Genomic DNA, 15,450 nt, shown 5'->3' with positions numbered 1-15,450 from the left:
ACGGGCCGTGGAGCTGGGAAATCACCAATGACAAAATGGCATTTGAAACCACAGATGTGGGGGGGCTTGGGTGGCGCAGTCGGTTAAGCGTCCGACTTCAGCCAGGTCACGATCTCGCGGTCCGTGAGTTCAAGCCCCGCGTCGGGCTCTGGGCTGATGGCTCAGAGCCTGGAGCCTGTTTCCAATTCTGTGTCTCCCTCTCTCTCTGCCCTGCGCCCGTTCATGCTCTGTCTCTCTCTGTCCCAAAAATAAACGTTGAAAAAAAAAATTTAGAAACCACAGATGTGAATGACGGGAGAGTTGGCTTTCTCTTCTCGTAAACCTTTCACCGACACGTGCAGAGAAAGGAGCAACCAGAAAAGGGGCGAGGGGAACCCAGGAACGAGCAAGACAGCGGAAGCCAAGCGGGGGCCGAAATTCCCAAGAATTTCGGGAAGGAAAGCACGGTTAGCGGACATGTGAGGTCAAGCTGGCCGAGAAGTGAGTTCGTCACATGAGAAGCGATTGCTGACTTGAGAGCGAGCCATCTCGGAAGACAGCCGCAGTAGAAAATGGAGTTCATTTAGTTGAGGTGTGAGTGGATGGTGAGGAGGTAGAGACGATAGACAGATCTCTCCTAAGAAGGGGAGATTTGTTTTTTGTAGTAGGAGAGACTCATGCACGTCTGGACCCTCGGGAGAAAATACGGAGAGGGAGGAAGCGATTTAACGGTGCTCCGTCTCTAGAAGCCAGAGGGACGAAATCAAGGGCAGGCAGAAGGGTTGGCTGCGGACACAAGAGGGGCCCTCCCCTCGCAGCTTGGAGGCACATGAAGCCAGCCGCGAGATTTAGTGTCCTTCCCAAAGGGGCTAATCTTTGCTAGGAGAAGGCGTACAATGCCTCCCAACAGAACAGATGGTTGATAAATACCAATCCTTCCTCCCCTCCCCGGCTGGGTGGTTCCAGTCCTCTGAAGTCACACACGACGTCACTCAGGGTGTTATGTTACAAGGCTAAGGAGCACAGCTAGAGCTGGAGAAATTCAAGGCAATCCCAAACTTTTCTGCAATTTCGGAGAACTAGAGGCTGCTTTCTCCTGAGGTTCCTAAGCTGGAAGGACATAAGTGAGTGTGGCTCTTCCACTGTGTGGACAGACTTCCTGACACTGAAGCCACACAGCAGAAGGCAGAGCTGAGAAGCGGAGGGCAAGAGACAAGGACACCATTTGAAGCCACCAGATGACATCATTTTAGGGCCGGGATCTAACCGTGCCTGAAGTCCCTGAAATTTCCCATGCTGTAATCCAACAAATTCTTTCTCCCTATCCAAAGCCCGCTTCTGTTAAGATTCTGTCATCTGTAACTGAAGAGTTTCTGACTAATACAGGAAGTGGGGTGTTACTGGTCGTGATTCCTAACACACGGCATTGGCAGGAGGGAGGTAGGGTACAGAGAGTGAGGATCTCCCCATCCCTGGCTGGGAGGTCGGCACTCCCTGCCATGCAGGTGTACAGCCAGGGTCTCTTGGAGCTCAGACCATGTACCTAACACAGGTAGGAGCTCGGGGACTTGGTAGAAATATGTCAGAAGGTTGTCTGTTTTGGCTGTTTCCCCAAGCCTTTAGTTCGGAGTCAAAGACACAAATTTTGCAGACAGAATAATGAATAATAAAAACTAATGTTTCTTTTTTAAAAAAATGTTAAGTTTATTTACTTTGAGAGAGAGAGAGCATGGGCAGGTGGGGAAGGGGCAGAGGGGCGGGGGAGGGAGAGAGAGAGAGAGAGAGAGAGAGAGAGAGAGAGAGAATCCCAAGCAGGTTCCACATCACCAGTGCAGAGCCCAATGTGGGGCTCGAACTCACAAACCACGAGACTATGACCTGAACCGACGTTGGACGCTCAACTGACTGAGCCACCCGGGTGCCCCAAAAAGCTAATAGTTCTGAAGCACTCATCCTGTGCTGGGCTCTAAGAGCTTTACCCATATTGATCCACTGACCCTTCACAATAACACAAAGAAGTAGGTACTGTTGTTATTCCCGATTTTACATTGGAAGAATCGAGACACAGCACCATTCACCCAACGTCACAAAGCTAGACAGGGAGCTGCAACGATCGCTTGAAGCTGGGCAGCCTGGCCCCTGACCTTGTGTGCCTACAGCTTTGCCAAGAGAGACTTCCTGGAGCCTGCAGTCCGAGTTGACACAGTCTGAAGGTCACGTGCTTTGCGGGATTGAAAAAGCTCGTCTCTTCATGTCAAAGTTAAAGTGAGCGGAAACAGGGGCGCCTGGGTGGCTCTGTCAGTTAAGCGGCCGCCTTCAGGTCAGGTCATGAATTTGAGCCCCGCATCGGGCTCTGTGCTGACAGCTCAGAGCCTGGAGCCTGCTTCGAATTCTGTGTCTCCCTCTCTCTTTGCCCCTCCCCTGTTCACGTTCCGTCTCTCTCTCTCAAAAATAAACTTTGAAAAAAAAAGTTTTTTGAGTGGAAACAAAGGCAGGAAGGCAGGAAACTCAGCCCCACCCAAGCCCTTCCTGCCCGTCCCCACTAACAGGAGACTTAGCCTATGCAAAGAGCTTTCCACTGGGATAGAGCCTAGTGGTCAGAGTTGCTCCAAAGCAGTGAGGATGGAAACCCTAGGCTGAGCACTGGGAGGTCCCACAGCTGAGAGACGCCCCCCCCCCCCACCACCACCGGTCTAGATTCAGAGACCATAATTCACAATTCTTCTGACTTGGTTATTAACCCCTAGAGTTATCCAAATATGAATAGTCAGAAACCTTCTGCATCTTTTAAGGGAGTGGTTTTGCAAAAAAAAAAAACCGCACAAAACAAATCCTGGCACAAGAAAGCTTGCAACTGATCAACCCCTAGGGCATTGTCTCAGTTCCAAACAATACGAACAGGACATCTTCACAATCCTTCTAAGATGTGGCCTGAAAGTTACAACAAATAGGGGAGACCAGCCAACACGGCAGAGCAGACAGACCAGCTTCACTCTCCCAAGGCAGGGCATCCTTGCTGTTCACCTCCAGGATGCAATACACATTCCATACACCCCGCAGACCATTGGGTGCTGTTTTGCCTCCTCTCCTTTTCCAAATAGGGGTGTTTATAATTATCTTGTGTTCCCTCCGCCTGTGCACCAAGGTATTACGTATGGGGCTGATTAACTTCCGTGTTTATCTGTAGTGGCGTTTCCTAAACTTTTTGCTCGCAAGATCCCTTCACACTCTGAAAAACTGAAGACCTAAAAGGGTTTTTGTTCATATGGGTCACATGATCGATATTTGCCATATTCGAAGTCAAATTAAGAGTTTAAAAAATAAGTGCGCCTGAGGGACTCAGTCTGTTGAGTCTGACTTTGGCTCAGGTCATGATCTCACGGTTTGAGAGTTTGAGCTGTTAGCACAGAGCTCTCTTCGGATGCTCTGTCCCCCCCCCGCTCCTGCCTCCGTCCTGCTCGTGCGTGCATGCTCTCTCTCTCAAAAATAAACATTACAAAAAGTTTAAAAACATATTTTTAAGTAAAAATGATGAACCCACTAAAGTTAACACAAATAACACCCTTTTCAATGAAAAATCACGACATTTTCCAAATCCAAAAAAAATTAGTGGGAAGAATGACATTGTTTGACAGTTTTGCATATCTCTTTAAATGTCTGGCTTAATAAAAGGCGGCTAGATCCCTAAAACTGCTTCTTTGCTCCTTTACTCAATCTGTTGAGATTTGTTTTAGTTGCAGTATATGAACAAAATTCAGCCTCACACAGATATAAAAATGGAAAAAGGAGGGTTATTTTATTTATTTAAAATGTTTATGTATTTATTTTTTTTGAGAGAGACAGAGCAGGAGTGGAGGAGGGGCAGAGAGAGAGGGAAACACAGAATCCGAACCAGGCTCCAGGCTCTGAGCTGTCAGCACAGAGCCCAACGCGGGCTCGAGCTCATAAACTGGGAGATCACGACCCGAGCCCAAGTCCGATGCTTAAACAACTGAGCCACCCAGGCACCCCAAGGAGGATTATTTTAAAAGCTTTTTCAGATAACTGTGATATTCCTCTTTTCCTTTTTTTAAGAGAAGAAAGTGAACGCAATCCCCCACTGCCTTAAATTACACAACCAAGTCTCCCGCATTTGGGGAAATTGAAGAGATCGGCACCCCGAGAAGTGCAATGGATGTGCCTTGCCCAGAAAAGCACCTTTATGATCACGGTTTTCCCTCGCCTGGTAAGTATGTGGATATTCCTCTTTGATACTATACCAAAACTTAACAAATGAAGACTTGCAAAATTTAGTTTCAGTGTGGAATCTGAAACCAATTTTTTGTTAAGTTAAAATACATTGGTCTATCATGCACTTTGAATGCATCTTTTATCCGTGACTGATTTTGTAACACTTGGAAAATAGGGTTCACTGAGCTACGGAGATCTTCTAAATGTCGACACATGTTATTATACAATATAAAAGAAATTATATTCATTAATGTCACCATTGATCTCATCAGAAGTCCTTGAGTAGGGGCGCCTGGATAGTTCAGTCGGTTAAGCGTCCGACCTCAGCTCAGGTCATGATCTCACTGCTTGTGAGTTCGAGCCCCGCATCGGGCTCTGTGCTGACAGCTCGGAGCCTGGAGACTGCTTTGGACTCTATGTCTCCCTCTCTCTCTGCCTCTCCCCCGCTCTGTCTCTGTCTCTTTCAAAAATAAATAAACATTAAAAAAAAATGTTTTTAAGTCCTTAAGTATTGGGAAGCTACTAAACTCACAGTGGTGGATACAAACATTCCAAGAGGCTAATTTTCACTCAAAAGCTGAAATTTTATTATTAGTAGCAAATATTGTCAATTTCCCCCTTGAGTCAGTAGGCTCACTTCTTTCATTTTAGAGAAAATGTCTGCAAAAATAAAAAAATGAGAAAAAAACCTACATTTGCATAACCATGGTCTGTCTTTCAATCCTTCTTCCAGGTAAAAATGGTGTTCAACTTGCAACGCAAAACAATTCCACAAGTGATCTTCCTGAGACAACCATGGTACTTAGGCATATAGCAGAATTCTTCCCACCCTGTCAAAATATTTAAAAGAAGTATAGTCAATGGGGCGCCTGGGTGGCTCAGTCAGTTAAGCGTCCGACTTCAGCTCAGGCCATGATCTCACAGTTCGTGAGTTCGAGCCCCGCGTTGGGCTCTGTGCTGACAGCTCAGAGCCCGGAGCTTGCTTCGGATTCTGTGTCTCCCTCTCTCTGCTCCTCCCCCACTCATGCTGTCTCTCTCTCCTTCAAAAATAAATAAAAACATTAAAAAAAATTTTTTTTGAAGAAGTATAGTCAAGGGTAGAGATTTAATAAAGTTAATAATTTGTACTGTTTCATCGTCAGTCTTTGAAATTTTTAAGTTTATTCACTTATTTGGAGGGAGGGAGAGAGAGACAGAGAGCATGAACAAGGAGAAGGGGAGGAGAGAGAAGGAGAGAGAATCCCAAGCAGGCTCAATACTGTCAGCACGGAGCCCAACGTGGGACTGGGGCTCACAAACCACGAGATCATGGCCTGAGCCGAAATCAAGAGTCAGCCGCTTAACCAACTGAGCCACCCAGGGGACCCTCATCAAGTCATTCTTGAATGAAACTGCTGTATTTGTTTCCTTTGCTGAGCACACACAGCAGTGAGGAATACAGTGATTACAAATACAGCCTGGAGCCTCGCCTCGCTTTATCTTAAGGGGCCAGCTGCTGTATCCCCCATCGCTTTCCCACCACCAAAAAGGCAACATAACATCTTAGTATTTATTACGAAAATAGCTCTGACTTCACAGAGCCTCTGAAAAGATTTGGGGGATGCTCAGGAGTTTGTAGACCACGCTTTGAGGAGCGCTGATTTAATGCTTTATTTATCCATTAACAAATAGGCACCAAGCACCTACTGTGTCCCTGAGACTGTTCCAGGCGCAGGGCGTTGAGTGGTGAGCTATATACGAGATACTTAAGGCCTCTGCTCTCATAGGGCCCACATTCTTGTAGAAAGAACTGAAAATTAATAAAGAAATCAATAAGATTATTTCACCTAGAGAGAAATGCTTCGAAGAAAATAAAACTGTACACCCTACACCCTATACGGTGATGTATGTCAATTATTCCTCAATAAAACTGAGAAAAGGAGAAGCAAAGAAAATAGGATGATGAGGGGCCCCTGGGTGGCTCAGTCAGTTTAGCGTCCGACTTTGGCTCAGGTCATGATCTTACGGTTGGTGAGTTTGAGCCCCGCATGGGGCTCTGTGCTGACAGCTCAGAGCCTGGAGCCTGCTTCACATTCTATCTCCGTCTCTCTCTCTCTCTCTCTCTCTCTGCCCCTCCCCCACTTGTGCTCTGTTTCTCTGTCTCTCAAAAATAAATATATGTTTAAAAAAAATTTTTTTAACTAATTTGGTGGATCGAAAGAAAGGAAGAGCAGTGTGGCTGATGGGTAGAAATCGAGGGGAGAGTGATAGGATATGATGCTGGAGAGGTAGAGGGGAGCCAGGGCGTGCTGGGCATTGCAGGCCACAGTGAAGCCCTACGTAGGCCAGGAAAGGGAGTTTTTATATGACCTGACTTACGTTTTTTGAAAGTAAATGGTTGCTGTGTAGAAAGTGGGTTGTAGGGGTGGAAGTAGAGAGGCCAGTTGGGAGGCTGCTGGATGAAGGGAGGGACAGCAGAGATGGAGAGAAGCCGTTTGACATGATACATAGTTTGGAGACAGAGCAACAGGGCTTGCAGATGGGTAGAATATGGAGAATGAGTAAAAGGGAGGAATCAGGAAAGGCTTTTGTGCTTTGGGCTTGAACGTGTAGGTAGATGACGGTGCTGTTTACTGAGATGAGAGAGACTAGGGGAAGAATGAATCGAGGGAAGAGGAACCAAGAGCTCTTCCTGAGCCCACTAAGTTTAGACGGGCATTAGGCATTCAAGTAGAGATGACAAGCAGGCAGCTGGGCACAAAAGCTTGGCACATAGTGAGGGCTCAGAGCTGGAGATACACACAGGGGCCATTGACATGTTGATAATATAGAAGCCAAGGGACTGGCTGAGATCATTGAAAAAGAGGGTGAAGACAGAGAGAAGAGGTCTTTGCCCAAATTTTCAGGCATGCTATCATGAAAGGTCAGTCAAGAGATGGGCATCCCATGAAGGTAAAGAATCATTGAGGCTGCAGATAGAAGCTTTTGCCAAATGATGAGATTTGAGGAAGGAGGAAGGGAGGCAGAGAAATGAGTCTGGGGGCAGAGTGTGTGTGTGTGTGTGTGTGTGTGTGTGTGTGTGTGTGTTTTGTATTGTTTTAAGATGGAGATACACAGATGTGGAGATATGTCTGGGTGTTGACTGGTGAAGAAGTGCTAGATGTTGCAGGAAAGAAAGGATATAATTGCAGAAGCAAAGCCCTTGATAAGGAGAGAAGTTCTCTTAGAAAGACCCAAGAGGGGGCGGCTGGGTGACTCAGTCGGTTGAGGTCCTGACTCTCGATTTCGGCTCGGGTCATGGTCCCGGGGTCATGAGACTGAGCCCCGCATCAGACTCCGCAATGAGCATGGAGCCTGCTTGGGATTCTCTCTCTCCCTCTGCCCCTCTCCCCACTCACACTCTCCCTCTCTAAGAAAGAAAGAAAAAAAAAAGACCCTGGCAGACTTCATTTACGGTAACAAGGAAGAAGGCAGAGAGCATGGATTCCTGTTTTGGATGTGGTGAGGTAATTACGAATAAAGTTGCTCTGAACATTCATGTACAAATTTTTGTGTGAATATGTATCTTCAGTTCTCTTGGGTACATACCTAGGAATGAAAAGCTCGGTTGTACGGTACCTCTCCGTTTCGCTTTTTGAGGAACTGCCAAACTTTTCTAAAGTGGCTGCACCGTTTTGCCTTCCCACCAGTGGTGAATGAAGTTCCAATTTCTCCACATCCTCAACACTTGTTATGTCTGTCTTTTTGGTTATAGCCAGCTATCCTAGTGGGGATGAAGTAGCGTCTTATTATGGTTTTTATTTGCATATCCCTACTGACTAATGAGATTGGGCATCTTCATGTGCGTAATAGTTCTTTGTCTATTCTGGATACTAGACCCTTATGCTTCACAATATGCTTCACAAATATATATATATATATATATATGCTTCACAAATATTTTCTCCAAGTCAATGGTTGTTTTATTTATTTATTTAAATTAAGCTCCACACCCAGCATGGGGCTTGAACTCCCAAACCCAATATCAAGAGGCATGTGCTCTACTGACTGAGCCAGCCAAGTGCCTCTACTCTTTCTTCTTCCTTTTTTAAGTTTATTTATTTATTTTGAGAGAGAGAGAGCATGTGAGCTGGGGAGGGGCAGAGAGAGAGAGGGAGAAAGAGAATCCCAGGCAGGCTCCTTGATATCAGCACAGAGCCCCACTCTGGGCTCAGCTGCACAAACTGTGAGATCATGACCTGAGCCAAAGTCGGACGCTCAACCAACTGAGCCACTCAGGCGCCCTATCTTTCTTCTTTAAATCACCTTGGTACCCTTGTCGAAGATCAATTGACCACGTATATATTTTTAGTTCTAGTTTATTTCTGGTTTCTTTATATGCTCTTATTCTCAAATCTATTCCATTGACGTATATGTCTATCCTTATGCCCAGTATCACATTGTCTTGATTACTGTAGCTTTGGAGTAAATTTTGAAATCGGAACGTGTGTGTCCTCCAACTTGTTTCTTTTTCAAGATTGTTTTGGCTATTTTGGATCTGTTGCATTTCCATATGAATTTTAGGATCATCTTGTCAATTTCTACAAAACAAAAGTGGGGGAAGCTTGGATTTTGATAGAGGTTGCAATAAATCTGCAGATCAATTGGGGAGAATTCCATCCTAACAATATTAAGTCTTACAATCCATGAACCCAGGATGGCTTTCCATGTATTTATGTCTTTTTTTTTTTTTGTTTATGTTTATTTATCTTTGAGAAAGAAAGAGCATGAGCAGGGGAGGTGCAGAGAGAGAGGGGGACAGAGGATCCGAGGTGGGCTCCACAATGACAGCAGAGAGCCTGATGTGGGGCCTGAACTCACCAACTGTGAGATCATGACCTGAGCCAAAGTCGGACGCTCAATCAACTGAGCCACTCAGGTGCCCCCCCCCCATTTATTTATGTCTTTTGAATTTTCTTTTAGATTGCTGATTTTAAGCAGAAGAGTGGCATAATCTGACTTTTTTTAACGTTTATTTATTTCTTAGAGACAGAGAGACAGAGTGTAAGCGGGGGAGGGACAGAGAGAGAGAGGGAGACACAGAATCCGAAGCAGGCTACAGGCTCTGAGCTGTCAGCACAGAGCCTGACGTGGGGTTTGAACTCACAGACCGTGACATCATGACCTGAGCTGAAGTCGGAAGCCCAACAGACTGAGCCACCCAGGCGCCCCATGACATAATCGGATTTATACTTTAGGAAGAGTACCCAGTGGTGTGTGGAAAAGCAGCTGGGGGTGAGAGATGTTATATGAACAAGGGCAATAGTAGCAGGGACAAAGAGGAAAGCACTTGTTACAGAATCGCTTAGGATGTAACTTGGCAGGACTTGATGACTGACTCTGGATAGAAAGAGAGGGAAGTGAGGCACCTGGGTGGCTCAGTCAGTGAAGCCTCCAACTTCGGCTCAGGTCATGATCTCATGGTTCATGGGTACTAGCCCCACATCAGGCTCTCTGCTGTCAGCACAGAGCCTGCTTTGGATCCTCTGTCCCCCTCTCTCTACCCCTCCTCTGCTCACTCTCAAAAATAAATAAATATTAAAAAAAAAAAAAAATAAAAAAGAAGAAAAATAAAAAGAAGAGAGGAAAGAGTAAAAAAATGACTCCCAGGTTTTTGACTTGGGTACATGGTGATGCCACCAACAGAAAATACACAAGGAGCAGTTTGGGAGAAAAGAGGAAATGATCAGCTGGTACTTGTCCAGCTTGAGATGACTGGTGGGAAAGTCAGGAGACTGGTATTTGAGTCCGATGCTCAGGGGAGGTAGTCTGGGGGTGGTGATTTGAGAACTGTCATATAAAAGGAGAGCCATGAGACAACAGTAGCCAACCAACGGGAACAATAAAAGAAGCAGAAAAGATACAAAAAGGATTACCAATATCTAAAGGTAGAGCGGATCACAAAAAGTCCACAAAGAACCACTTGCAACAGCATGGATGGAGCTAGAGAGTACAACGCTAAGCGAAATAAGCCAGTCAGAGATGATGTCACTCGAGAAGAAACAAAACAAAGCAACAAAGGAAGAAAGAGACAGACCAAAACACAGACTCTTAACCTTCGAGAACAAACTGGTGGCTGCCAGAGGGGAGTGAGTGGGGGAGGCTGAGTGAAATAGGTGAAGGGATTAAGAGTACACCTATCTTGATGAACACTGAGGAATGTATAGAATTGCTGAATCATGATGTTGTGCATCCGAAACGAACATAACACTGTATGTTAACTATACTGGAATTAAGATAAGCGTAAAAAACAAAAGTCCACAAAGGAGACCGAGAAGGAACAACCAGGAACAAGGAGTGTGCTCTGTGAGTGCAGGGGGGGTGACTAACCAGCCTTGCGGAAATGCTTCCATTGGATCCAGCCGAGTTAGAAGTCCCTGGTGACCCAGACAGGGCTCTTCCGGCAGAGGGCTGAGGCACATTGCCGCCGATGGGGAGGAAGCAGTAGTTGAGAAGATGGGCAGCACAGAAGGACGATTCACTCCAGAAGTTTGGAGGGGAAGGGAAAAAGGAGTGAAAAAGAAGTAGCTAGAAATGCAAAGGGAGTCAAGGGGTGGGGGTGTCATCTTAGGATCCAAGAGACAAGGGCGTGTTTACAAGCTTAGTGGGGGGGGGGGGATGAGGGATGGAGTGGTGTCCACATGTGGAGCTGGAGGAACGCCTGGGAGGAGGAGAGAGGAGGAGAGAGGGTTTGGAATGGTGCACACCAATCACATGTCTCAAATCCCCCTCTCCTCCTCAAGCTCAAGTCCTCCGCTTTGCATTCCTCACCTGGATCACTGTGCTGGCCTTCAGACGCTCAGCCTTGGGGTGTAGGCTTGCTGGGCCAGCGGCCAGGAGAGGCTGACTGAACAGAAGGAAACAGAATGGGCCAGTGGCCTCTGTGAAGTCAGGGGATGAGGCACCAGGAGTCGGAAGACTGGCATTCTGCAGGAGGGGGCCTTGTGGGAACCCTTGAGGCTGGGGTTCCAGAGGGGAGCATCCAAGGTGTGGCCCCAGAGAGGATGGCAGGGTCATGACGAAGGTCACCAAGGAGATCAAGGAAGGGAATTGGAGGGTTATTTGCATGGATCAACAGGACATTAGGACAGACTGCCTGACAGAAATTCTGAAGTCCTTGATGGATGGAGGGGTGGGGGGGTGATAGGGAGGGCAACAGATCAGGGTGATGAGAAGGGTGGCAAAGTAGAGCCAGAGGGCAGGAGTTTCAGAAAGGGAGAAAAGGATACATGTACACGGGAAAAGACCCTCCAAAGTGTGAGTGGGGTTGTCCGTGAGGGCAGGGAGGATTATGGGTAGCTCTGATTTCTTCTTTATACTTTCCTGTTATTTCCACCAAGTTTCCTACAATGAAAATTTTTTAATGTTTATTTATTTTTGAGAGAGAGAGAGAGAGACAGAGTGCAAGTGGGGGGGGGTGGTGGAAAGAGAGAGAGAGGGAGACAGAATCTGAAGCAGGCTCCAGGCTCCGAGCTGTCAGCACAGAGCCCGACGTGGGGCTCGAACCCACAAACTATGAGATCATGACCTGAGCCGAAGTCAAACACTTAACCGACTGAGCCACCCGGCGCCCCTGAAATGTTTTTAGAAAAGTAAAAGATAGGAAAAAAATACAAATGACAAACGTCCCCTTTCACAGCATCTAGAGTTTGTAATTGTAAACATCCCAAGGTCCCCTTTAAGTACCTTCTCCTCTCAGACAAGCATGATCTTTTGTTTTTGTTTTTGTTTTTTGTTTTATGCATATGTATATACACTCCTAAAATAGAATATGGTGGGGGGGGCTTAATTTTTTTAAGTTTATTTATTTATTTTGAGAGACAGAGAGAGAGACAGAGAGAGAGAGAGAGAGAGACAGAGACAGAGAGAGAAAACAAGCAGGGAGGGGCAGAGACAAGAAAAGATTCCCAAGCAGGCTCCGCACCATCAGCACAGAGCCCAATACAGGGCTCAAACTCACAAACTGTGAGATCATGATCTGAGCTGAGATCAAGAGCTGGACGCTTAACCAACTGCACTACCCAGGCGCCCCAGGGTTTTGTTTTTTTTTTAATTTTTATTTATTCTTATATTAGAGAGAGACAGCGTGCGCAAGCAGAAAAGAGGGGCAGAGGGAGAGAGACAATCCTAAGCAGGCTCCATGCTCAGTGTGGAGCCCTACAAGGGGCTCCATGCAGGGCTCGATCCCACAACCCTGACCTGAGCCGAAATCAAGGGTCGGTCACTCAGCAGACTGAGCCACCTAGGCACCCCAGAATATGGTAGGGTTTGTGCATGATTGTTTTATTTACATGGAGGACGTGTTCGAATAATCAAAGAGGCCTGAACCCTCTCTTCAGCTGAGCAGCCCAGCCGGGAGGCCATGCCCTGGGAAGACCCAGCCTTCAGTTGAAGTGCACTGGGCCATACCTGGTTGTTAAATGGTCCAGGAAGAGGGGGATTACTGCTTGCATTTCTCTGGCCAGGTTTCTACCCACTCTCATGTCTCTCAAGTTATTTATACCATAGAGATCTAGGAGGCAGAGAAAGTAATCATTATCCCCATTAGACAGACAGGGAAACTGAGGTCCGGTGAATGGCAGTAAGCTGCCAGCGTGTCACAGTGTGTTGGTAGAGGGTAAGGGACTAGAGCTTTGCCTAGATTTCTTCCCGGAAGCCCAGGCCAGTGTGCAGAAGGGTGGGGAAGAGGCAAGGGACACTGGGTGGCTTGGACTTTGACCACTTGGCAATAAGGAAGAGAAATGGAAATAACCAGGGAGCTGAGGCTGGGCCATGGCTGGGAAATTATCTGGGAAGAAACAGACAGGCAGTTTACCCTCCTGGGAGGGTGCCAGGCCCATCCCTGGAAGCTAGGGCTCCCCTTCCCCTTTTCCCCATCCCCACAGTCCCCTCCTTCACTCAGGAGCAGCCTTTACAAATACACAGGTCTCAGCCCCATACCACTGATACATGCTGTGTGATCTTTTTTTTTTTTTAATGCTTATTTATTTTTAGAGAGACAGAGCACAAGCAGGGGAGGGCAGAGAGAGCAGGAGACACAGAATCCAAAGCAGGCTCCAGGCTCTGAGCTGTCAGCACAGAGCCCAACATGGGCCTCGAACTCACGAACGATGAGATCATGACCTGAGAACCCACGAACGATGAGATCATTGAGATCATTGAGAACTGTGAGTTCGTGACCTGGGCCGAGTTGAAGTGGGATGCTTAACCAACTAAGTGACCCAGGCGCCCCCATGCTGTGTGATGTTTGAAAAGCCTTTCACCTGCCTGGCCTCAAATTTCTCATCTTTAAAACAGGATAATAATCTTTAACTCAGTATTATTCCAAGAATAAAAAGAGAGAATCCTCATCTATGCATCTGAAAGCAGAGGCATTTAAGAGGTCCAGGCCCCCAGCCTAATTCCAAGAAGGCCCAGATGGGCTGTGTCAGGGGAACCACCTAACACTGATGGGAAGCCACATGCACTCACACACGTGACCACATGTGCCCTCCAGGGCGGCCCCTGGGAGGTAGGTGGCCTTTTGTCATCAGAAAGTTGTTGGTGGAGTGGGGTAGGGTGGCGGTGACCAGGGGTCCTTTTCTTTCTGTCTTTGTAACGAAAGCAAGACATGAATAAACGCTCACTGTGAGACTTCTACAATATAGCCATGTGTAAAACAAAAAGCAAAAATCCTTCCCTCCCTCTCCGTGGGAGCCACACCTCTCTTGGTTATCACTTTGGTGTTACCGCTTGCTATTAGGAACAGCTTGTCCATAACGACGCCCACATATCTTTGCACTTTTTGGTGTGTAAGGTAAAGACCTTGAAATTGAATTGCTGGGTCACAGGTACAAGTGTCTGACCATTTACCATGTGGATAACTCCTGCCCAACTGCCCTACTGAAAGGTTGTCTCCATGGACATAAAAATTCAAATGCCAGCCTGGGGGAGCATCAGCCCAGTGGCTTCATGAACTGTCCCCCCCCACCTCCCCCCCCAACTTGCCTTCCACGTTGCAAGTCTTTCTCCCCACTCCGTCCCTGCCGTGCACCGCTCCCCCGTCAGACAGCAGGTAACTGGGAAGCAAGTCTGCTGAGGGATTATCAGGGCAGCCTGCCGAGACCCCCAGGGGCTTCCCGGACCCAGTTTCAGACGGCTCCACTCCCTCCTTTGGTGTTAACGTCCTCCAGACTCCAGAGGCTCTGCGTGTTGACCCGGGTGTCAGACACACAGGGCGCACAGCTGCCACCAGTAACAGGCGTGCAGAAAGGCACACATTCAGTGGACATCTGGTGTCGGAAGTACCAAGCCAGCTCCTGCGCTTAAGGCCACTGACCAGCGCAGTGGGGGGTGCGGACGATGAAGTGCCACTGCCCAGATGCCACGTAAGTGCTTCCCAGAGGCCTGCTCTGAGGGCTGAGAAAGCCCTGGGAGGCAGCCCCAGCTCGGCCACAATGGGAAACGTGGGCATGGAGACCCGAGTGGGAATCTGGGTTCCCACTAGCTCTACCACGTCCAGCTGGGTGCTCTTGGGCAAGTCCACTTCCAGATGCTGAGGACAAAACACAGGAGGGCAGGGGTCCTTCCTGGCACTTTAAAGAGGCTCAGTAACCAGTAGCCAGGATATGCGAAGCTCCTACTGCGTGATCCCGCTGGGTCTACACTCTGTCTTTGAAGGTACTCTAGAGAATTTTCAAAGTGTTTTCTTATCTCATTTTTGTATCTCATTCTGTCTCATCACCCGCGTAGAGGACAGCATTTATTATCCCTGATTTTCCAATGAGAGAACAGAGACCTCCAAGACAGGGGAATAAAGTGCCTTGCTCAGCCTGGAGGACCAAAGACTCCCAGGACAGAGCCCATTCTTTGCCCAGTAAAACTAAGGCCCAGAGAGGGAAAGTGATTTGCCTGAGGTCCTACAGTAAGTCAGGAAACAGACTCTGGTCTCCCACGTAGTGCTCCTGCACCACCCATCTTCTAGAAAGAGGTAGATTCCCAACTTCACCCTGGGGCTGCCCGACCAGGCGCCCACCAGGTCACGGCAGCCACAGCCAACACGCGTACGGCCCGCATCTGGACGACGGCTGCGCCTCGGAGCCTCAGTGGCCATCTGTGCAATGGGACCACTGGGGAGGGCTGGGATCGCCGAGGCAGGCGGGCAGGCGGGTGGGTGGGGCCAACGCCGTGACTCAGCCGGGCGGGCGGGCGGGGAAGGGCTGCCCAGCCGGTCGGACCGGCCCG

General features: G+C 47.9%; 1 non-coding gene across 1 annotated transcript; it reads right to left on the bottom strand.

Moving 5' to 3' along the window:
* Positions 1–4,052: 4,052 nt before the first annotated feature.
* Positions 4,053–4,212, bottom strand: LOC121027932 (U1 spliceosomal RNA). The gene has a single exon (XR_005789012.1). It is a non-coding gene; the product is annotated as a U1 spliceosomal RNA (small nuclear RNA).
* Positions 4,213–15,450: the final 11,238 nt, after the last annotated feature.

The sequence above is a fragment of the Herpailurus yagouaroundi genome, unplaced genomic scaffold (genome assembly GCF_014898765.1).
Source record: "Herpailurus yagouaroundi ecotype Mexico unplaced genomic scaffold, PumYag 77, whole genome shotgun sequence".
In the NCBI taxonomy this organism is placed as follows: domain Eukaryota; kingdom Metazoa; phylum Chordata; class Mammalia; order Carnivora; family Felidae; genus Herpailurus; species Herpailurus yagouaroundi.
This window is presented reverse-complemented; position numbering and strand designations above follow the sequence as displayed.